The following is a 26,153-nucleotide window of genomic DNA, read 5'->3' as shown; positions in this document are numbered from 1 at the left end:
GAGTACACATAGGTTCAGTTTTGTAAATCATACTATAAAGACGGTAAATATGCCAAAAGTACGTCATTCAGTCAATTTAAAATCAAAACTAACAAGTTACATTTCAGAATTTAAAGAAGATGGTTTATCAACTGACAATAAAATATTATTTTGTAATTTGTGTCAGTGTGCAGTATCATCTACACAAAAGTTCCTGGTGCAACAACACATTACAACTAGTAAACATCAGGCCAACAAACAACTAAATTCCAAGCAGAGACAATTGTTTTTAACACAACCAACAACATCGAATGTAAGATCTGAGTTTAACATCGACCTGTGCCGTTCTCTCATCTCTGCTGATATTCCTCTCTACAAACTAAAGAATAAGGTCTTCAGGGAATTCCTTGAAAAATATACTCAACATACAATCCCGGATGAGTCAACACTTAGGAAGACGTATGCTCCATCCATCTACGATGAGACAATACAGAAGATAAGAGATGAAATTAAAGATAGTTCAATTTGGGTTTCCATTGATGAGACTCCCGACAAAGAAGGTAGACTTGTTGGTAATGTAGTTATCGGTTTGTTAAGTGAACAATATTCTGAACGAATTCTTTTACATTGTGATGTTCTAGAAAAGTGCAATAACAAAACTATAGTTAAACTGTTCAACGAAGCTATGGGTATCCTGTGGCCAAAGGGTATTATGTACGATAATGTGTTATTCTTTATTAGCGATGCTGCCCCTTATATGGTCAAAGCTGGACAAGCATTATCTGTTGTATATCCTAAATTGACTCATTTTACTTGTGTGGCGCATGCATTTCATCGTGTGGCAGAAGTGGTCAGAGACAATTTCCCTAAAGTAGATTTGTTGATTTCATCAGTGAAAAAAGTATTTCTCAAAGCTCCCAGTAGAGTTAACGTGTTGAAAGAAATGTACCCTGAAATTCCATTGCCACCAAAGCCAATTTTAACTAGATGGGGTACATGGCTAGAAGCAGTTGAATATTATGCCGAACATATAGACTCTATTAACAATGTTCTCCTTGCATTGGACTCTGAAGATGCAGTCTCAATTGATACTGCGAAAACAGTTACCTGTGACATAAGTGTGAAGAATGACTTAGCTCACATTCAGCATACATTTTCATGCATCATAAAAACGCTCAAAAGTCTCCAAAATAGGCACCTTTCACTATCTGAAAGTTTTGAAATTATAAATAGTACTGTGGAACAACTGAATCGTGGTAGAGGTAAAGTTGCAGATGCAGTAAGAGCTAAGGTGGACACTGTACTTTCAAAAAACCCTGGATATGAAGAACTACAAAAGGTTGTTGCTGTGATGTGTGGTGAATCAACAGTGAAGATTAACTTGGACTTATCCCCAGCAGACATTGTGAAATTGAATTATGTACCAGTTACTTCTTGTGACGTCGAACGCTCTTTTAGTCAGTATAAATCTATCCTCAGAGACAATAGAAGAAGATTCACTTTTCAGCACTTGAAAGAAATGTTTGTAACCTATTGTTATGGTAACAGACAATAAAAATTGTGTTTTGTTGAAACTACATTGGAAGATAAGGTACGTCCATTATATTTTTTGTTTAGTTTGATTAAAATGTACCAATATTTAACGTACATAGTCATTTTTTTATAATTTTAAGTCCATATTTAATTCCATATTTTGGTAAAAATCCATATTTAATTCCATATTTTGGTAAAAATAACTACATATATATTTACATATTTCATATATTTTTAGTCCATATAAATCCGTTCCCTGATAATAAGTAAGTAATACTTAAAGGAACATATTTATAAAATTACAGTGAAATTGTGAACATTAAAGAACATGCCAAAATATATCTGCCTCCTAACACAGAAAGACCGATATGTATTTCAAATCGGTATGTAAGACAAATCGTTTATTTAATTTAAAGATACTCATTGAAAGATTAACATGGCACAAATTTCAACGTTCCTCTCCTTTAATCTATTCTGCCTGTCTGTAACATGCAGGCGCGGCTAAGTAATTAAAAAAAAATAATCTCTGTGTAGCGGGATCTAAGATACATAATGATTTTTTTTTTTACAAAAGACAAAAATATCTCATAAAATATAGCTTAGCTCTTATTTCGCAGTAATATACATACTTTGCATTTTGTACTCAATAATTTCTCATTTTATTCCGGATTTTAAAACTACAATAATATACCTAATACGCTTTTAAAATAAAATTACTTATTTTGACAGCATTTGGGCACGTTTTGTATTTACCGCGATTGCGAAAATCTACCATTTTTGTGTATCTATAACACATAATGTATGTAACACGATAGGTCTAAATATAAAGTAAACACATAAATTTTCTACTTTTCCAACTCAGTTCCATTAAAAGATACATACTATTAAAAGTTCTTGGGCAAGATTTACGTAACGACTAATGTACGGTATTTATTAAAACTTGTAACAAAGCACTGAAGTAATAGACAGACCGGTTGAGCTTGAAATGTGCGTCACAATACGATAATTCATTCACTATCACAATTTATTCACACAACTGTAATTTAGGGATAGAATATCTAAAACGATAGATTTGTGTGTATATCAACAATGTCTTTTAAACTTTAATCGGTTGATTTCATGAAATTATTAACATTAAAATAAATCTAAATTTTGAAAAGAATAGGTCCTAGTTCATATCAAATTATGATATATTAATTTTAAAAATATATTGAAAATCAAATTTTGTGGAAATTGGATATCTAGAGGGAGTGAATGAAATGACGAACGAAGAAATATGAGAAAGTTCACTTACATTTGCTGTGAAATACGAAGTAGAAACATACCTAACATCAGAAAAGCATTTAAACTTTGTAAATAATTAAATTGTAACAGGAATATATTGTATAACCCAGGACAGAGATAAAACTACGTTGGTCGTCCAGGCCAGAGATGGCAAGTTGCAAACCCGAAAAAGAAAAAAAAAATTATTGTTATTACTAGAGCATCAATTTTTGGCCCCATAACACGACAGACAGCGAATGTTAATTTAGCTGTACGGAGTATGGGTGATGTCACTTGACCTTGCGTACGTACGGACCACATACAAAATAGTTGCGGAGTTGTAACACAGACCGTCCACGTAGAGCACACACCGAACGTACCGTGTCAATTATCTTTAGTTGTACAAGATCAGTGCATTTACAATGCCGAAAGCAAAACGTTCTTTACAGGATCGTTTGAATAAGATTGTGGAGGACTTTGGAAATGAACATAAAAAGTCACATGCCGACTCTATAATATGTGTAGGGGAAGTAAAAGTAAGTACTTGAAACAACATTGTAATTCGAAGAAACATATTTACCACGTAAATTTGTTCACCAGGGTAGGCAATAAACAATCACCTCTACTGACAATCAGGTTAAGGACTCGGAATTTTATAGAGATTTATGTGAAATGATGGTTAAATGTAATATACCATTTCAGAAGCTCGAAAATAGTAAATTATTTTAAGAACTTTCTGGAAAAACATACACAACGAATCGTTCGCCAAGTGTTGCAGGTCTTGGTAGTTTCAAGGTTGTCGAAAACAATTAGGCTACACGTTTAGAAGCTCACGATCTGAAAATGTCGGACGCCCTTAATTTAATAGAAGAACTTGAAAGAAACGTGGATGTTCTAGATATACAAGGTAACACTGTTGGCGAAAAAGTTAAGAATAAACTTAGAGGCGTCCTACACAAGATCCCTGGTTATTCGGCATTGTGGCAAAAAAACTGGCACAAGGTGGAGTAAAAAACAGTAACGTTCCTTATTTCCTGTTTGCTCCAGTAACGTCTTGTGATGGTGAGAGAAGTTTCTCTTAATACAACTGTTGTTGAGTGATCGCAGGTGAAATTTTAATTTCGATACTTTACGCATGCACTTAGTTATAAATTGCAACAGTTGATGTCATTTGTTTTGCTCAAGAATGATTAACAGAAGTGATTCACCTTTATATTAATGCGAGTGTACGTGTCCAGTGTGTCCCACCGGGTACTTCACCCTTTCGATCTGATGTCAACAAACAGCGACGTGAACTCCATGTGCACACAACTTAAAGGTAAGGGGCTGAAAATGAATACTCTAGTTATTACTATCAGTTTTATTATAATGATAAAAACATGAAGATAAAGACGGACACAGAAAAAGAGAAAGCAGAACAAGTTATGAAAGAGAAAAAGAGGGAGATGAGAAAAATATGAGGGGAGAATAAATGAGAGATGAAGGAGCAGGGTGAAGTAACAAAGGAGACGAAATATGGAGAACGAAGGAAGAGCAAAGCAGTATGAAGGAAAGAAAGAGAAAAAAAGGGAAGGCAAAACGAAATACGAGAAAGGAAAGTAGGGAAAGGAGGAAAATGGAGTACATATAGTAGAAAAAGTAGGTATCTCGCTAGACACAATATAATTGAGACTTAAATCTTCCGAATTAGGAAACCTAATTAGTTTTGTCGGTATACAGTATGAGGTCATGCAAAAGTCAGAATAATAGCAAAGGCAAGGAGAATGGGTCATATTAGAAGCCGGATATCAGAGAACAGTGCAATATCATACAAACATTGAATAATCAAACGTAGTAAAGATTGGAATAGTTATGTCTCCAGAATGGGCGAAAATATGATTACTATACTTTGTTCCATAATGTCTGACAGGAGAAGTAAAGTTTGCCGACATAGGAGAAGAGAAGTATAATTACTATTCAACCAATGGCAGAGGTCTCATACCATGCTTGACTTGACGTTGGGCGGTCTAAAGCGTTCTACCCCCCTATGTCGGCAATATTTACTTCTCCTGTCAGACATTATGGAACGAAGTATAGGATTATCAGAGATAATCGTTGTAATGAAATACCCTGAAAGAACCCATAAACCTTGGTCTTACTCGTTATCTATGGAAACGTGATTGATAAAACTGCTATCAGAAAACAAAAATGAAGGAAAAGTACAAAGAAAGTGTCGCAAGAAAGCGTGGTACCGAGAAGAATATTATCTTAATGAGCATTCCTGCTTAGTTAATTAGATATCGATATAAAACACTTTGTGACGACTAAAAAGTAGTTTTGAGTGCAAGTCATGTCTTTAGGTCATTTTCACTCAGTCGCATAAGTGAAGAATAGAAGTGGGGTATAAAACATGTATTTCTTGAATTAAGATGAATTCGTGAATTTTGTTACCAATTTAGGCCTGTTTTATAATGAAAACTTGGTAGTAATGAATGTCAAGAAAGTGTCAGGAGATTTATGAAATCCCTTGGATTCCACGAAATACCTTTATTCTTGGTGTGTAATTTTTATGCAAGGTAAAAGGGTGGATTTAAGAATTAAATATAGGCCTATACTATCACAGACAGGAAGAATAGTATGCCTACAATAATTAGATAATGGAGCGAAGAAGACTGTGAAATGACACTACGAAAGAACGATAAATGAGAGGAAAAAGATACGCGATTGCACGTCCTTGCAAGGGAGTTTGGGGTTGTGAAGAAAATCTACGTGATCTCCAAGCTTCTTGGCCACTTTTGCGCATTCCACTTTCAGCCCGTTCTGTTAAAGGAACTTAAAAGAATTTGAAGGAGAAAAGCCGAAAATGGACGTAATCTAATAACTACCACATGAATGAAAGGACCATATGGAAAACAAAAATAAATAAACAAACAAGTAAATAAATATAAACAAACAAATCAATCAATTAATCAATCAGTGATAAAAGAGGGAGACACACCAGTACACGCCTGTGTAAGGTCTTTTGGAACTCATTTCAACATTTATTTGAGCACCTAACCTAAAGGTAACTCGTCTCACTTCGTTTATACCGTCCTACTTAAGGGACTTAGGTAAATTTTGCAGGGGGAGAAAAGCCGAAAAACCCGTAAATTAGCTAGAAAGTTAAATGGCTGGACAATAAAATTAAGCCAGCCGCGCACGATCATCCGCAAGAATGAGGAACAGCGACTAGAGCTGCATCCCAAAACAACCACGTTCCGTCAACGAGCCGTGGGAGGCACCGCCTAAGCCAAGTCCACCCTGCCAGCCGGAGATGTAATAAGCATCGCCGCCAAGAATGAAGTCAGAGTAAACTTTTCATGTCAAACTGTTACAATTTTTCTCTCCTTGTAGGTCTACTATAGACGTTTCACATCAAAACAAAGAGCCGATAGTTCCACCACAAAGTTAGGCTCAGTAGTGTAACGTTTATAGTGTGTGCAGAGGTAAATCTTTAATTATTGTTTGGTACGGTAAATCTGAAAAGAATGATTTGATAGGTTCTACTACTAAGTTAGCCTCAAGAGAGTAGCGTTTATAATGTAGGGAAAGGAAAATCTTTAATTATAATTATAATAGGCCTAATAATAATAATAATAATAATAATAATAATAATAATTATTATTATTATTATTATTATTATTATTATTATTAAAGATTTTCCTAATAATAATTATTATTATTATTATTATTGTTTGGTACGGTAAATCTCAAAAGAATGATTTGATAGTTCTACTACTAATTAGACTCAAGAGAATAGCGTTTATAATGTGGGCAGAGGCAAGTTTAATTATTTTTTGGTACGGTAAATCTCAGAAGAATGATCTGATAGTACTAATACTACTTTAGACTAAAGAGAATATCTTTTATAATGTGGGCAGAGGTAAATCTTTAATTATTGTTTGGTACGGTAAATCTCAAGAGAATGATTTGATAGTTCTACTACTAAGTTAGACTCAAGAGAATAGCGTTTATAATGTGGGCAGAGGTAAATCTTTAATTTATTGTTTGGTACCAGACACTGATAATGTGATAATTGAAAATAGCAATAAATACGAAAACAAAAGATTGCACAGTCCAAAAGTTTCTCACCCTGGTTTATTGGTTTATTTTAACTGTATCCTGTGATCGTGCAAGTATACACTGTGTACTTTTTCTTAATCGCATGTGAACCTCGGACACAGAAGATGAATTAGCAACTAAAATTATGTGGATTTACTCACCTCTAAGAACCAGAAATATCAACTTCCCTGAGATTATACAAGAGAAAGCAAATTAAAACACATGTCCTGCATATGCGACTGTCACACTCACACACTGAAAGCGTTGCCGGTCTCAATAATGGTGATCACAACGTCGCAGTGTAGTTCTCTGTAGTGAATATCTAACGTCTATAAGCGCGAAGATTTGAAAGTGGGAAGCAAACAAAGTTGGGTGCAAGAATTGCTTGGGGTAGGGGGTGAGAAACTTTCGGACTACCCTATAGTACCACCAAGAGCGCTGATACAGACGTGATCGCTACTCTATATTCTTACTTCTAACTCGTTGAGATAAATTGACAATTACCTAAAGCTCTTGGACCTTTTCAGCCTAAAAATATTTACGTAAAGATTAATTTTCGGTCCTACAGAATTTATCTGTTTTGGTAACAATGGTTATTAAAGTAGAAAAAATTCAATGTTTATATTATTGTTACTGGACATCGGATAGAAATATCTTTTAGCCAGGAAAATAGCATTATTATTATTATTATTATTATTATTATTATTATTATTATTATTATTATTATTATCATCATCATCATCATCATCATCATCATCATGTCATTATTACAATCACAATGGGGACTTTTGGATTTGGAACATTTCCACTGAATGAACACGGAGGATGGGAATATAATACACATTATACAGAAGAAGACAACTACACGTATAGATTTGTGAGATGTATTAATGCATCCAAAGTTACCCAAGGGCACAAAACAGGCTTCTGATAAAAAAGATAGTAAAATCTTCGTAGGCGGTTATACTGTTGCCAACTTTACGAGCAGATTACCTGTCCGCCAGTATGGGATAGTGTAGCCCAGGGATGTTAAGGTCAGAAAACCGTACACAACTCTCCGTGCTATAAAACACTGAGTGGTTACAATGAATCTATTCTACAGGCAGTAGCGATAAACAAGGAGTGAGCAAAATCAACTCTATTGGCCTACCACTCAGGGGCGGCTCGTCCATAAGAGCTGCGGAGCTGCAGCACTCCCTGCTTTGACAGAAAAATAAAAATAATGTTTAGTTTAATTTTTAGAAGAATTGTTACAGCTTTTATTGGTAAATTGCTTTATATATCATCTGGCCGGGAATATGTACTATTATCTTATGCATTATCTTTTTGCGCGTCGACTGTATTGGAATTGACACTGCATTCAAAGTCATCCTGGGATCTGCAGGGTGGTCAGCTCATAGAGAGTGTGTCTTGCATGGTCAGGGGGTAGAGAGGTGAAAGGAAGCAGAGGGAAACTGCCGCTGTTTAAAACCCATATCTCGCTGCAGTGGCTTGCAGAGCCAGGCCGCAAGGGATCTTTCCTCTCCTCCCACACCGCTATTGTAATGCTACGTCAAATGGATTCTCTATTCCCTTGAAACTTAATGACAACATTTTTATTTTCTTTTCACATACTTATTGTTGTAGAATCTTATCGAGTTAATATAACGAAATTAATATTCTCTTTTGCCTTATTATTACGTATACAGTACCTGGCCACATTATTATAATCACTCACATTTGTACTATATTTTACATATTACTTCCTCATTTGAACTCTGGTTTCCATTCTTAAGCAGAATTCACATTACATATTTAATTTTTAAACAGTATTATGTATAATTACAATTATAACAATGTTAATTCAAGAAATATTGATAAATAACCAACCACACCTCATTTTTACAGAAATTTCAGTATTTCGTACGACCTCCTTTGGCTTTAATTACAGCTTCAATTCTCTTTGGCATGCTTACATTATACTTCTGTATATTTCCTGGATCCTCTCATTGTGATTCAAACATGCATCAGCCTTTCAATAAGTCGAACTCTGGTAGTAATAAATTATTTTGCCATCTCTCTTTTTACGAGTCCCCAGACGTTCTCAATGGGATTCAAGTCCGGTGAGTTTCCCGGCCATGGCAAAAGTGGAATGTTTTTGGAAGCCAAAAACGTTTTGACTCTCCTAGCAGTGTGGCAAGGTGCACCATCTTGCATAAAAATATATTTCTCCCCATTTGGGAACCATTCGTTCAGCTGAAGGATAAGCCTGTTTTCCAATACCTGGATATATTGATCTTGTTTCATTGTTCCCTGAACAATGTAGAGTCGTCCTGACCACAGACCATATCATGACTGATATTGGCTGTTTAACTGTGTTAACCAGGCATCCAGGAGCAAAAAGTTTCTCCCTTTCGTCGACGAACAAACATTGCTTTGTCCATCCAACACTGAAAGGTTGATTCATCGGAGAAGCAAACCTGAAAATTGTCAAAGAAACTGATAAAAACTCTAAATTAAATACTGTATTTAATACTTAAAGACAAAATTTAGAGTTTTTATCAGTTTCTTTGACAATTTTCAGGTTTGCTTCTCCGATGAATCAACCTTTCAGTGTTTGATGGACAAAGCAATGTTTGTTCGTCGACGAAAGGGAGAAAATTTTGCTCCTGTATGCCTGGTTAACACTGTTAAACAGCCAATATCAGTCATGATATGGTCTGTGATATCAGGCAAAGGTTCAGAACGACTCTAGTTTGTTCAGGGAATCAATATATCAATATATCCAGGTATTGGAAAACAGGCATATCCCTCAGCTGAATGAATGGTTCCCAAATGGGGAGAAATATATTTTTATGCAAGATGGTGCACCTTGCCACACTGCTAGGAGAGTCAACACGTTTCTGGCTTCCAAAACATTCCATTTTTGCCATGGCCAGGAAACTCACCGGACTTGAATCCCATTGAGAACGTCTGGGGACTCGTAAAAAGAGAGATGGCAAAATAATTTATTACTACCAGAGTTCGACTTATTGAAAGGCTGATACATGTTTGAAATCACAATGAGAGGATCCAGGAAATATACAGAAGTGTATTGTAAGCATGCCAAAGAGAATTGAAGCTGTACTTATAGCCAAAGGAGGTCGTACGAATTACTGAAATTTCTGTAAAAATGAGGTGTGGTTGGTTATTTATCAATATTTCTTGAATTAACATTGTTATAATTGTAATTATACATACTATTGTTTAAAAATTAAATATGTAATGTGAATTCTGCTTAAGAAAAAAACCAGAGTTCAAATGAGGAAGTAATATGTAAAATATAGTACAAATGTGAGTGATTATAATAATGTGGCCAGGTACTGTATATCCAGCCTCCAGCAGAACCTAATATTTGCCTTAACTCAAAATGATTGCACGAGTAGAATCCTTTTGATATAGCACATAAAATACCAAAGAGACTTCTTTTCCAGTTGTAGAAAATTGTTGACCATCAGTATATCTGAGTGTTGCTTTGGTGTGACGTTTTAGTGGCGTAACTTAACCAGTGCAAATGTGTAAGCATGAGTGTGTGTGAATTACAGAATATTAATTTTATTTTTCTTAACTTTCCCTTGCCGAGAATATTGATGTAATGAAGTGAAATTAAAGGGTCGTCCGTTACCCGACTTAAATCTTACTTAAGCTTCATCCAGCCGAAATAGTGCTTATATGTGAGGAAGTATAACAATGAAATTTACGCTAAGCATTTGTGGTTACGTGGATGTGAACAAAAAAAATCTGTATTTTGTTTTCCTTGCCTCCTCTTCGGTGGTGATGCCGCATGGACTAGGAGTGGTGTGACAGATTTAGGACATTTGCCCCTAAAAAGCAAAATGCACGAATCTTCGCAGTCTCACCTGAAAAATGTTGTTTCATTGGCTATGTTACGCAACTCATACTGCTGTGCAATTAAGTGAAAAGAAACAGAACAAACATTCTCAAACATAATCAAGAAGTGAGAAAAAATCCTGAAATTATTTTAAAAAATATTGATTGTATCAAATTTTGTGGCCAATATGAACTTCCCCCTAGGGGACATGATGAAAAAACGATTCGAAGAACCCTGATGTGTTTCGTGGGTTGCTACAGTTCGTGAGTAATCTAAACGAGCCTCTCAAAAATCATTTGGAACATGCCACTGTTTAAGGTTATTCTAAGACAATTCAGAATGAACTGGTAGATTGTAAGTTGAGTGTCTGCCGATCTGAAATTCAGACTGAAATCGATGGTATTAGTTTTGTTAGGGATTAGCAAATGGTCCCACAGACATCTCCCAACTAAGCCAGGAAGTTTTGGTTTTTGGATATGTAGTGCATTTATTTTTGTCCTATACTTATTAGTAATGGTATCAAGAAGTGAAATTTGTATGTACCGAAATCTACTGCAGCTCTCTCCCAATCCACAAGTTCACGAGCCGCCACTGCTACCACTGCCACTGCGAGATGACTTAGAATGCATGTTTTGCAGCAAGTTCATCTCTAATAGATGCAATTAAATACAAAGAAGTACAATTTAATAATAAACATAGACTCTCCTTAACTTATACAGTTTCAGATAATAACTAGGATCTAATTAACTGTTACACAGTTATCTACTGTAATAATGCAATTAGAACATAAACGCTGCTTTTCTGTTTTAAACTAATACAAAAGGAAAAGAAATCACAGGACATTCTTCATATGGTACAATAAAATAATAGGCCTGCAACAAATAATAAACATATATTTCCTTCAACTTAAGCAGTTTTAAATAATGAGGCCTATCTAATTAAAATTGTTATGCAATTATTACATAAGCCTAATCATATACGTACTTATTATATGAAGATCACACTTCTAGAAACAAATTGAAATTCCTGAATTCTCGCCTAATTCAGAAGTGTATTTTTTGCTTTTTGCAGACACCAATCTTCTTATGTCAGGCGAAATGTTGTTTCCTAAAGCAACATGTAGCATAACCTGCATATTATCATCTGATAATCCTGATCTTAGTCTTAGTTTTTTTAGGTTTAGAAGTGAGAAAAATTGCTCACATTCGTACGTACTGCCAAATATAGAAATAAATTGGCCGCAAATCTTCGTACCCCCGAATAGAGTATATCAGGATTCAAAGCTTTATAAAATATGGGAATAACTTCACGATCATAGTGTGTCTTTGCTGGTGCATCACTGATGAAGTCAATACTTTTTATCGAAAGACCTGAATTGGCAAACATCCCACGTCCATAGAAGTACATTTTTTCAGGACAGCAAAGAAACTAAATAGGCTTGCAATATAAGAATACATATTGACTTAAAATACTTGTATACTTAAAAACACAGGCTTACACTTGGATAGAATAGTATTTTTTGCAGGATGGTAGTCTATGCAAAACACAACATGTCAGGTAAAACGTCGAATTTGGTAAATTTTAGACTTGGAACTCGTAACTGACATATAACAAATCTACGCTATTAGCAACACATTCTTTTCTTTGCGCTTCATTCTGTAAACATATATACAATGCACTAAGAAAGAAGTTCCACAATACATCTACACATATTTTTACTACTATTTGATGTCAACAAAAGCAACAACACAGTAGAGCCCCAATTATTCACCGATCGGTGGATTAGCCGACTGTCTTTCTTTCGCTCTTTTTTCTGCAGGAAAAACCCATAATACTGTACAGTATCTTATATTAGTCCTTATTTCTCCTAGAGTTTGTTATTACAAGCATTTACCCTGACACAGTATTGTTGCTGCTGCAATTACCTGTGCATGTTTTCCCAACTTGTAAAATCGCCACTACTTGCTTTCAAAGAAATGATGTCACGAATTTCCCCACAATTTATAGCCAACCTATGCACCATTCAATCCTTGTCCTACTCCGTACTGTGTAACTTCTACGCAAAATGTCTTCCATGAATATAAAGAAAGAAATGTTTGATAAGTACGGAAAAACGAGCCTATAACTGAGCTGTGTGGGAAAAGGGAAACCTAACGCGTCTCGCATCAGAATACGGGATGGCGTTATATCTGTGCGCGATTTAATAATAAGAAAAGGCAAAGTGTATAAAATAATAATTATGTGGATCCACAACACGAGACCTGTACTATTCCTATCTTTCCACAAATATCCATTACAAGGCATTTCCTTGCCCCTTAAAAACCCATTGTTGACACCCAGACTTACATTAGTTAACTTTTGATCCATTATCCAGCATGTTAAATACATCACCACTGAGGAAATTACGAAACTGTGAATTATGCATCTCATTTATAAAATATTTTGTGGTACGAATTATCCGAGTTTTTCGATTAACCGTTGAATCCAACCCCTTCATTACCACGAATAATAGAGGTTCTACTGTATTTGAATACATCATTCTGTAGATTGGCTAATAATTTCAGGAGTTTGACACTGCTTCTCTCTGTAACTAAATAATTTCCACATACCAAACAAAGAGTACCATTTCATTTTTCACTACATAAGAAGTCAAGAGTCTAGTCAGCCTGAAACTTACTTAATGATTTCTTCGTCAATGTGTAATGTAGAACCCTTGTGTTCATAAGTGACTTGTACCTGCGTGCTCTACGTGCTCTGATCAGCGCATACGGGCGGTGAGGCACGTTTGCACTCTTGTTGACATCACTGGACTGCAGTCGATTACTAGAATGTAATGTCATTGTTTTAGTACGTGAATTTGTTCCACAAAGACCATTACGAGCTAGACTCTGAGAACAATAACTCCAATAAGAGTTACGAAAATGTGTGATATTTTAGAATGTTACACTTTACATTCCCAACGAAAATATCTGGATATTTTTATGTTTTAAAAATATACTGTATAAAAAGCAACAAAACGTGACATTTTTTCTTAACACTGTGACCTATGTATCTTCTGAGAAGTCTACGATTTTATATTAAAAAAAATTGTCAATCCCATTTCTCGGTGTTCAGATACATTGCAACTACAAAATTATTCTCTAAAAAGTAATGGATCCTTGCAAAGAATTTAACCACAGAAAAGCATTATTCTTTTAAGCAACACATGACTTTTATTTGTATTTTTAAGTAATAAAACTAAAGGCTGATTCACAATAAACCGGGAACGGAAAGAACAACGAGAACGGAAATATTGTTAAAATAAATGTATTTAAATATTGTGAATGCTCACATTTAAATACATTTATTTTAACATTATTTCCGTTCTCGTTCTCGTTGTAGTTTTCGTTTCCGTTCCCGGTTTATTGTGAACCAGCCTTTAATGTTTGTAAGTTATTTTGCTAACCCCCGTTAATAAGATGTTTATTGTAAACTGATAAATAAATAAATAAACGGACGAATAAATGAATAAATAAATAAATAAACAGAGAAACAGACACACAGACAAATAAATAAATAAACAAACAAACAGATAAACAGACAGACACGTATACATATAGGCAGACAAAGAAAAACAGAGAAATAAAATAAATAAATACACTAAGTAAATAAAAATAAGCACATAAATAAATATACAAACGAAAGGACAGACAGACAGGCAAACAAACAGACAAATAGTGAAATAAATAAATAATTAATTAAATAAATAAGCATTGTTGTTATACCTCTGTCGGATTTGATGTAGGAACAAGGAATGGAATTAAACACAGTGATCATACGATACAATTGCATGGAATGATGAGCATGTTGGTAACGTAAAAAAGACAAACTGGGAACATATTAATCTTTATCTGCTTTAAGTGACACACCATGGGACAGACGTATCGCTAAAGAAACTATACGTACAAAAAAGTAAAAAAATAATATGGTGAAAACGCAAAGAAAATATAAATCAAACAAGTGGCAACAGAAATGTAATTTTTTGGAGAATTTACAATGTTATGGGAGAGACAAAAAATATGGAAACTAATGTTCGCTGGACATGTGGAAAGGATGTGGAGAGACAAAATGCCACGGGAGAATTTTACAGTGGACGTCAATGGGAAGAACAAAGAGATGAAGGCAATGCGTAGTAATGCACTGTACGGTAGCGAAGATTATGATTGTGTTAATAAGAAAAATTAAGGAAGAAATTGGTGGTTTAATAGATATTAAACTGGCATCACACTTTATGAATAAGCATACATGTGATCATTGTAAAATATCGTCGTTGTTCCTGCATAACCCCTATATGCAAAATATACAATTGTTCAGTAGGAGGAAAAAACACATTTATTCATTCTATGGCAGTCGTACATAGGGGATTGTGAATTCTTACATTTTCGAAAGAAATAAATATAATTACATATAGGAGATTTTATTATTTGCTGTATCACTATTTAAGTTATTTCATAGAGCAAAAATCTGAAAATCGATAAATATGTCACATAGGAGTTATTGCAGGAACAACGACGATATAAACTTTCGTAACACATAATACTTGTTTCAAAGATTATTAAAAAAAGCAATATACCTTATTGACAGACGGTGCCGTTTCGACACTCATGTCGTGTCATCGTCATTGCCTCCTGAACTATTGTGGCTTTAGCTCGTCTTATTTTCCGGTGTTTGCTGTCGTCTGTGTTGGGAGTATGCTGTTCTTATGATAGTGGGAGGTTGTTTGTGTGTTATGTAGGGGAAGGTGTTGTACTTTGGGTCAATTGTACCTTGGGTCATTCATCATTTCTCTGCCATTTGTGTTTTGAAAAATGAAGTATTACAATCAAGTTACATATTTGTACACAAGAGTCCTCTCACAAAGCTTTGGTGATCTTCAGATACAGCGGTTTGCTTTCTTTATGAAGAAATTTGTTTTTGATCTCAGAAAGTATTTAGTTTGTAGTGTGTTCTTTATTTTTTTTACGGGGCTGTGTTATAATTCAAGACATTTCCAATAGTAAGGTAAGATCTTTGTTTCTTTCTTGTTCGAATGGTATACGTATTAGGTTATTGTTAGAATATAACCTAACTTTTGAAACATGATGTTCAGTTCACAATGAGCAGTAGTTGTACCTCGGTCCACTTGAAGCGTTGTACCTTGGGTCGACCCAAGGTACAACATTGAACTGATAATGAGCAGAAGTGTACAAATCATTATAAATTATTAGTTAATTTAATATAGTTTATTGCTCAATATGTTGGAAATATTATATCATCATACTTTTATTTTTATAGAACCATGCCAAGAAGCAAGAATGGAAAAAAGCAGGAAAAAGTAGATGTAGAAGCATTTCGCATGGCTATAAAAGATGTGTTAACGAATGGAACTAAAGTGCGAACTGCTGCCAAAAATTATGATATTTCGAAAATTACGTTGTCTAGGCACTTAAAAAATATGCAGGATTCTAATGAAAATGAGTTTGTGTACAGAGCTAACAATGATGTGAAGAAAGTGTTTACTTTGCCACAAGAGATTGAATTAGTAGAGTATTTGAAACAGGCGGCAAAGCTACATTACGGTCTAAATAGAAATGAAGTTCTGAAACTTGCATATCAGTATGGATATGAAAATAATTTGGCTATTCCAGAGAACTGGAAAATTGAGAAAAAAGCTGGCGACATGTGGCTTAGTCATGAGGCTACCACCTCCCTACCAATAAGGTTAATCTAAGAGACAAACTTCTCAACTACAATTGCAGTTAATTTCAGTAGTTATGATGTTAAGTAGATCGATTTTGTATTTGTTATATGCTTAAAATGCATTATTGCATGAACATGTTGCAAAGGAATTGTATCTTTAATTTGTTTCCTATTATATTCCAGAAGTTTCGTGATTTTTAGATAATATGTACACTTTGCATTCATATTTAATGTTTATCCACAATTTGTATTCTTGTTTCTTTTCTTGTAGGCTAAATTTATAATGTGACCCAAGGTACAACATGGGGTGACCCAAGGTATAACCTCATGTTGTACCTTGGTCCATTATACTTGTATACATTTAATTGAATATAAAAATTATCAAAGTAATTAAATTCGTAAATAAAGATTACCAATGATATCTCAAAGAGTAGCTTCATCTTATTTTATAATTTGGGCAACCTAATAATCATAATATGGTAAAAATAGAAATTAAATGTAAAAATGACCCAAGGTACAACACCTTCCCCTACTATTAGATCCATTAATGAATGTGCGCTGAATTGTAATTGACTATTAAGTATATGTTGTGAATATGCTATTGCGTGTTTGCAGATTTCGTATTTTACTTTTTCGTGTGATATGTAGTATCTCTACATCTGTTTCTATGTTATTGCAATCGTGGTTGTTATTAGTAATGTGTTCTGCGTAATTTGATGTAATATATGGTTTAGTTACTGCTTTAATGTGCTCACTGTACCTTATTTGGAATGAACATCCAGTCAGTCCTATGTAGGAATCTGGACAGCTATTGTAAAAATGTTATGTTTTATTTAACGACGCTCGCAACTGCAGAGGTTATATCAGCGTCGCCGGATGTGCCGGAATTTTGTCCCGCAGGAGTTCTTTTACATGCCAGTAAATGTACTGACATGAGCCTGTCGCATTTAAGCACACTTAAATGCCATCGACCTGGCCCGGGATCGAACCCTCAACCTTGGGCATAGAAGGCCAGCGCTATACCAACTCGCCAACCAGGTTGACCAGCTATTGTATTTTAATTTGAAAACTCTAGTTGAATTGTATTTATTTGTTTATTTGATGTGATTGTTTACATAGTTTTGTATTGTATTATTTGTTTTGAATGCTATCTCGTATTTTAGTTTCTTTAATGGAGGTACAATTTTGTAAGAACAATGGAAGGAGTCCATAATTGTACCTATTTTTAAGAAGGGGGACAAGACTAACTGTAGTAACTTTCGAGGAATAACACTTTTGTTGACGTTGTACAAAATTTTGTCCAATATTCTTTTGAGTAGATTAACTCAGTATGTAGATGAAATTATTGGGGATCATCAGTATGGTTTTAGGCGTAAGAGTTCGATTGTTGACCAGATTTTTTTGTATTCGACAGATATTGGAGAAAAAAATGGGAGTATAAGGGTACAGTACATCAGTTATTCATCGATTTCATAAAGACATATGACTCGGTTAAGAGAGAAGTTTTATATAACATTGTTATTGAATTTGGTATTCCCAAGAAACTAGTTCGATTAATTAAAATGTGTCTCAATGAAACTTACAGCAGAGTTCGTATGGACCAGCTTCTGTCTGATGCTTTTTCAATTCATTGCGGGCTAAAGCAGGGAGATGCACTATTACCTTTACTTTTTAACTTCGCTCTAAAATATGGCATTAGAAAAGTTCAGGATAACACAAAGGGTTTGGAATTGAACGGGTTACATCAGCTTCTTGTCTATGCGGATGACGTGAATGTGTTAGGAGAAAATCCACAAACGATTAGAGAAAACACGGAAATTTTACTCGAAGCAAGTAAAGCGATAGGTTTGGAAATGAACCTCAAAAAGACAAAGTATATGATTATGTCTCATGACCAGAATATTGTACGAAATGGAAATATAAAAATTGGAGATTTATCATTCAAAGAGGTTGAAACATTCAAATATCTTGGAGCAACAGTAACAAATATGAATGACACTCGGGAGGAAATTAAACGCAGAATAAATATGAGAAATGCCTGTTATTATTCGGTTGAGAAGCTTTTGTCATCTAGTCTGCTATCAACATCAACATAACTTTTAGCCTAAATCATGTAATAAAAAAGGATAACGTACAAAACTACACCAAATTTCTAGGACATTTTATAGATTCCAGTTTAACATGGGAAAAACATATCGAATATATATGCAAAAAGTTATCAAAAGTTACATATTTATTAAAGAAATTAGTGACGTGCATTTCTCAAAATTATTTAAGATGTGCCTACTTTTCGTTCTTTCAGTCGATAATTCGGTATGCTTTAATTTTCTGGGGAAATGGTAGTAAAATTGGGAGTGTCTTGATTTTGCAAAAGAAAGCCATTAGAATTCAATGTCAATCAAACTATACCATTAGTTTTAAAACTATATTTTATAGGCTAATTGGCTTTTAATTAATCCTTTCTACTCTGTAAATGAGTTTCTTAACATATATTCATATGAAATTGTTTTTTAATAAATAAAGTTGTTTACATTTAATTACAAATTTTACATTAAGAGTGAAATGTTTTCATTAATTTTTAGAGTTTCAAAATGTTTTATGTTTTCATTTTAATTAAACTTTACTGTTTTCAATTATACGTTTATTTTCAAATGTATTTTTTCCCTTCTCTATTGTGACGAAGCCCCTTACTGTATGTTTAATGGCTTAATGAACTGAATTGAATTGAATTATTGTCAAAAAATCTTAAAGTTAGAAATTATAAAACAGTTATATTACCGGTTGTTCTGTATGGTTGTGAAACTTGGACTCTCACTCTGAGAGAAGAACAGAGATTAAGGGTGTTTGAGAATAAGGTGCTTAGGAAAATATTTGGGGCTAAGAGGGATGAAGTTGCAGGAGAATGGAGAAAGTTACACAACGCAGAACTGCACGCATTGTATTCTTCACCTGACATAATTGGGAACATTAAATCCAGACGTTTGAGACGGGCAGGACATGTGGCACGTATGGGCGAATCCAGAAATGCATATAGAGTGTTAGTTGGGAGGCCGAGACGTAGATGGGAGGATAATATTAAAATGGATTTGAGGGAGGTGGGATACGATGATAGAGACTGGATTAATCTTGCACAGGATAGGGACCGATGGCGGGTTTATGTGAGGGCGGCATTGAACCTGCGGGTTCCTTAAAAGCCATAAGTAAGGTACAATTTTGTGTGTGTTGGTATGTTAATATTATATAGGCTATTTATTCTGTGTGTGTTGTTTGTGTTGGTTTGTTGTGTTTCTGTTTTGCCTTTTTATTAAGGTGTCTATTATATTAGGATTGTAACCGTTATCTTGTGTTATATATCTTATTGTATTTAGCTCTTCAATGTAGTTTTCGTTGTTCATTGGTATGCCAATTAATCTATGTGTAGTTGTACGGAAAGTTGCACGTTTATGTTGTATGGAATAGCATGATAAATTGTGTATATGTGTTGTGGTTGTAATGGGTTTCCTGTTTATCTTAAATGTGCTTGTTATTTGTTCTGTTATTGCGATGTCTAAAAAAATATATAGATTGCTTAGGCTATGTTCTATTCAAATTTATCAGAAGGAAGAGAAAATAACTGGTAATTATCTGAAATGATTAACAGAATGGCGGCTTGGCGACTTATATACTACAAGTTATGATTTTCTGTATTGCGTAGAATGAAACAGCAAATACATTTATATAGACTAGTTAAGAATAGGTCTAAAAAGAAAAATTTTCTTCCAGAGAGATATTTAATCTTTAAAGAATTATATCTTCTCTCATTTGCGATTTCCTTCTAAGTTCTAATTCCGTCACGGAAGAACAATCATGGGCAATGTTTAAAGAACTTTCCCTTCAACTATTTGATTTTATTCTTCTTCAGAAGATACAGCTTATTAAAAAACAAATTTCAGCCTTCTCAAATAAATTTTCTCCATTCCTTCCTATCTGGACTATTTTCTAATTTTTCACCTTCAACTCTTTAAAATCTTCAATCACATCATCTCTCCATCTAATTAAATTTTAGGTCTTCCATGTGCTTTTGATAGTAATGGATTCCAATTATAAGTTGTAGTATTTATTATTTGTGGAAAAGTATAGCTGATGCAAAGGCGAGACCTGGCATGTGAGGTACGCGTGATGGGAAAGAATGAGCTATCAGTAGAGGGCGGAAAAATGTGCGTTACCATGCGATACAGGTTAGTTTGGTCTGAAGTACGGATGACGTCACAGGTACAAGCGCAATAATATAAATGCACTACGAGAGGGCGGCAGTACAAGTAAGAACCAACAAAAGACCTTCAGTGTCAACTTCTAGTCTTGTGGGGAAGGAAGGAAGGAAGTGTTTACAATAGGCCTACTGTTTATTGCCTTTGTGCAGGTGATAGTGTTGTGTAAAAGGGATTTAAAATACCTGAGTCGAAGGATTTGGAATTAAACAGTCTAAGTACTAAATACTGAAGAGAGATTTTGATTCCGCAAGGGGAAAATATTTTGTGTGCCGTGCGCAAATGTGAAATTAAAATATGTAGGAAATATTACATAGAGCGGCATTATAACAGCAAGAAACATACCGAAAACGTACAAAAGTCTTCGACATCAAATAATGAAAAGCAAACACGATCTGAATTTAATGTATATTTATGTAATATGATGATTTCTGCAAATATCCGATTCAAGTAACTTGATAATTCACATTTTATAGATGAAAAGGCGAAAGAAAAGTTCCACAAATTCTGCCAAAAAATACCGGTTATACAGTAATTATGTGTAACATTTTGAGTGAAGGGAAAAACGACGAGACTACGATGCTTTTTTCATTTGCGTCTCTAACATCTTGTAACATGGAAAGAAACTGTTTGAGTGAGAGAGATGTCGAAATTTCTCTTTGGATAATTTAGGAATGTATATTGTGGTTCAGCGTAATGCATCCTTTAATCATCCAAGTGGTGGCAGTTAGCATTTGAGGTAAGTTTTTAAATCATCAGAACTATATTACAATTTCATTCCAGTATTTATAGATCGATTGAATAGAGTGATGAGGTTCTCATTACCAGACTGTACTCTCTTGCCTCTGTTTACGTGAGTGAATGACAACAGTATAGTCCGTTGACACTAAACTTAAGGCATAACGCACATTTTTCCTCCCTTTAGCTATAGTAACAGAATTTCTCTCATGATGGTTAGTCTAATATCATACGAATCTACGAAAGTGTATCTCAGGCTAAAACCTATCTTCCCCCTCCATACCCATTGGTGATAAAGCCACGACACATGATGCGATCACAGAATAAGTCTTACCTCCCCTGTTGTACTTAGAATCTCATTAAAAGCAATTAAAATCATTTATATTATTCGTGATATTTTAAATTGATTTTTTAATAATACTGTATCAGCTGCGCGGCTATCTAGCGTTGGTGGAATTAGTTATAGCGAAATAAATCCCTGCGGTGGTTGCATGCTTAGTGCATGCCACCAGCCTGTCACGCAGGCGGTCGGAGTTTGACACTTGTGGCAGACAATAATAGCCGGTGTGTGGAATTTCCATTCCTACATGGTTGTTCTGAAAGCCTGCATTTCTGGTAATGTAAATATTTCATTATTTCCTTTTTGTCGAAATTTTACATCTGTGTACATACTCGTATATCAGTATTCTCGAAGTTTTATATACATTTTAAATTTTGTTTCGATGGTTTGAAAACATATTCATTACGTCTAGTCTATCTTCGTCTCTAATAGTCCAACTTCCACTATCATATAATAATAGCACAGTTAGGAGCAAAGTGCTGGTAGTCTTGTATTCTTTGGAATGCAAAATTCTGCATTTAAGAAATTGTACGCCACACCTGCGATGAGATGAGGTGATTATGGAGATTTGTTGGGATGCCACAAGAGAATCGGAGCTCTCAGAGAAAACCCCTGTGTTACCTGGACTACGGACTTACCCAAAACAACTTATAAACAAGCTGTGAACAATAGATACCCACCAGACGAATGGTTACATATCTACACAGATGGGTCTACTATCGATAACAACTCAGGATCAGGAATTACGTGTGCGTTATTCTCATTTTATCAACCAGCAGGATATCATACAACAAATTTTGATGCGGAAATAATGGCTATTCATATCTCACTCCAACACCTACTATACAGAATAGATAAATTTCAAAATGCTGTCATTCTTTCTGATTCTAAAGCAGCATTATATGCAATAAATTAATATAAAATGATGTCAATCCAAATTAAAGAATGTCACAAAATGATCCAACAACTACAAAAACTACAGAAAAAAATTCAATTACAATGGATACCTGCACATTGCGGAATTGCTGGAAATGAAACTGCTGATTTTCTTGCCAAAAATGGATCCAATTTAATTCAGAATACAAATACAAGCCTACCTTTTACATCCATGAAAAGACTAATTAAAACAAATATAAAATCAAGCAAAATCGAGCACTATGTACCAAAGCCAAAGATAAAAAATGGAGCATTTTAATTAAAAAACCAGAAATTATTCCAGAAATCGCACGTAAATCTGCAGTAACAAAATTCAGACTGTTTACGGAACACGATTATTTGGCCAAACACTTGAATAAAATAGGAATTTACACAAATCCAAATTGCCCTCTATGCAACAAAGAAGAAGAAATGACTGAAGATCATCTACAAACCTGTGAAGTTCTACCTGATGGATCCACCACAGAGAAATATTGGAGAGCAAGAACGCTAATGGCTTCGTTGCCAAAGCCCGGCATTAGATAATAACAACAACAACAACAACAACAACAACAACAGTTATAAATGAGCCGTTCAGAGCAAAAGTGGTGTAAGTCGAAATTGGGTAATGAGGTTTCAAGTAAAAATTCTGTAAAATACAGCGGAAAATAGCAATTAATATGACCTTCTTGCTACCCACTGACTACTAATAGTTTAAATAAGTTGAATATTAATTGCTACTTTGCGCTGTATTTACAGAATGTTTACTTTAACCCTCATTATCCATTTTTGACTTACACCACTTTCGCTCTGAACGGCTCAAATCAGGGATACACCGGGGACAGAACCCGGGTCCACAGAATTATAAGTTCAGCACTCTAGCTACTAGATCACCATGGCGGTTTATAGGCTATATATAATATTCATGCCTAAATATTCTCACCGTTTATTTCAAAATGCTTACTGTGTAATATGTATCTATTAGTCAGCGGTGTATAGAATGGAAGGAGAATGGAACTGGCCATCACACCCCATTATCTTCTGGCTTAGTTGCCTCATGAGGGATGCCTTATTGTGTCACTTGTGAGGTTCAAACCTGTTTCCGGACAGCTGACCAACACGCGCGCGCACACACATACACACACACACACACTCACTCACTCTCTCTCTCTCTCTCTCTCTTTCGCTCTCTCTTTTTAAAAATGAAGTGCGACGGGTTAAAGAGAACATATTATTATCTTAAATTCTAAAATTAGTTTAAGCAAAACCTATCAAATGAGCGGACATTCTTGGCAGTCACGAATAGGAGGTTATTATTCGTTTATTGGAAGGTGTCAAGACAGCGTTATCTTATCCAGTAGGTTATGACGGAGGCACGTATACGCAGCTTGGAAATTTACAACCGTCCTTGTTGCTAGTGGCAAGTTCGCAGTCAGCACTGCTCGGTGCCACAGACAGAACTTCACAAAATGAAGACCTCCATATTTCTGGCGTTGATATGCTGGGCCTTGCTACTCTATCACGTGAGTATGACTTGTTTCATTGTGATGGGGTGTGTGAATTTGTAAGCTTAAAACGTAGAATACATAATTAAACATTAGTAAATATTGAAAAACGATTTCAGAAGAAAGAAACAAACATTTTACATGTATCTAGGCTACGTATGATTGTTTATGGCTTTGTGAGTCCCCTAATAACTTACGTATATGTATATGAGAACATATTTTGACCAAACTTGGTATTTGTATGGAATTACACAACGGCACCACAGTAACATAAGTCCTATTCTTTAAATTTAAAAGCGTGGTCCGAAAGAAAATTGTCATCTTAAATAAAAAGTTCTCTGTACTATCAGAATTATTCTGAATAGGCTCTAATTAATTATTTTATATAATTTAAGCAAAATTTGTGAAATTATTACAGACGTCAAGCTACTCCAGAGAAAAAGTAGACAGAAAGAAGAGAGATATTGATGGTTATTTCACTGATATGAATTATGAGCGAAGACACTGAAGTTAAATGTTACTCAAATATTGAAATTTGCGTTGATTTTACTGTATTTATACATGGGTACACTAGTATTTTTTGCATATTTTATTCTTGTCCGTTACTACATTCTCTTTTTTTTTTTTTTTCATAAATTGTGTATGTGTCAATTTATTATTATGAATTATGGTTGAAAACGAATACAGCAGTTTTATTCTTGAATCTAATTTCGACCTTCAAGTTCATGTTTGAAATGCTCATTTTATTTTTTTAAATATGTACAATTACTTTATATGAAGGGTTCAGAACCATAGTGGGCCAAGCGCCATTTACTAAAACCGTAGAAAACAAGGGTTAAAATGAAGTTATTACCATAATTCAATGGAAACATATAGCAAGTAATAAAAGTATACACATTAAAACTAAATGATATATCAATCTTCATTAAACTATGGTATTCACTTAACTTTAACCCTTGCTTTCTCCGTTTTTAATAAATGGCGCTTGGCCCACTATGGCTCTCAAATCTACATATACGGCATTTAGTTAATTATACCAGTGTACAGTAAACAGTGTTTCGTGCAGTAGCGTCGTAGTCTAATACCGCGAATTCACGAAGCGAGGCTGCCTTGAGGCTGCCTCATGCTTTTGTTCGGTGGATAACGTCCCTCGCAATAATGAGCAGCGGCCTAGTAAGGATGCCAATTGGATGCGATCAAAAGTGTCTCGGAATGATTAACTCGCTCCGTGTGGACCATTCGTTGGTAAAGATGTAATAACACAACCTGACCTTGGCTGCCTTAATTGCCGCGCACTAACTGATGGCTCACGCTGCTTTGCGTTCTTGTCTCGCTACCAAATGAACAGAACCGCGAGGCAAACAACAAGCGAGAGTGCCTCGAGAGGCGGCTGCGTGTGGCATCCTCGCTTCGTGGACTCACGGTTTAAGGCATCATGCCTAGGACTCGCGTTTTGAAATTTCGGCCAGTTAGGATAGCCAGTGAAATCCGATTTCGAAATCAGCTATAACGACTGGCAGAATTACCGTGCTGACCACACGATACCTCCGTTCTAGCTGGATGATCGTTCACCTCTGTTGAGGCATGTAGACCTGAGGCCAGCAGCCGTCTTATCGGCCTTAGTCCTTCATGAGCAATTTGTGCTACGCACAGATGGATAATGTAGACATGTAGAGTATGTTCGTCATTAATACTCCTGCTTCTCTGCAAGATAAATTATGTAGAATTATGTAAATCATCAATCAGCATTAGTCTAATAAATTATTTTCTCTATTTCTGAAGTGTAAAACATTTGTAGTACTCTCGTAGATAACTGTTTATTTTTTTTTAAGAAGCAAAGAAATCCTGGAAATATTTTTTGAACGGTCAAAATATTAACAAGACTAATGGTAGATTTCACCAAGCTTGAATAAATCAATCCAAATGAAACATTAACTAGTGAACATTAAAATAACTTATTTAACAATTTTTTTTAAAATGCGAGC

At 34.8% G+C, this 26,153-nt stretch overlaps 1 long non-coding RNA gene across 1 annotated transcript in view; it reads left to right on the top strand.

Moving 5' to 3' along the window:
• The first annotated feature begins 24,053 nt into the window (after positions 1 to 24,053).
• LOC138715317 (uncharacterized) overlaps positions 24,054 to 26,153 on the top strand; it is a 48,843-nt gene continuing 46,743 nt past the window's right edge. The window contains exon 1 of the long non-coding RNA XR_011336231.1: positions 24,054 to 24,186. This is a non-coding gene — a long non-coding RNA (uncharacterized lncRNA). The remainder of the gene's footprint in view (positions 24,187 to 26,153) is intronic.

Source organism: Periplaneta americana, chromosome 15 (assembly GCF_040183065.1).
Source record: "Periplaneta americana isolate PAMFEO1 chromosome 15, P.americana_PAMFEO1_priV1, whole genome shotgun sequence".
NCBI classification, from domain to species: Eukaryota; Metazoa; Arthropoda; class Insecta; order Blattodea; family Blattidae; genus Periplaneta; species Periplaneta americana.
Note: the sequence above shows the minus strand (reverse complement) of the source record. Positions and strands in the feature narration are given on the sequence as shown.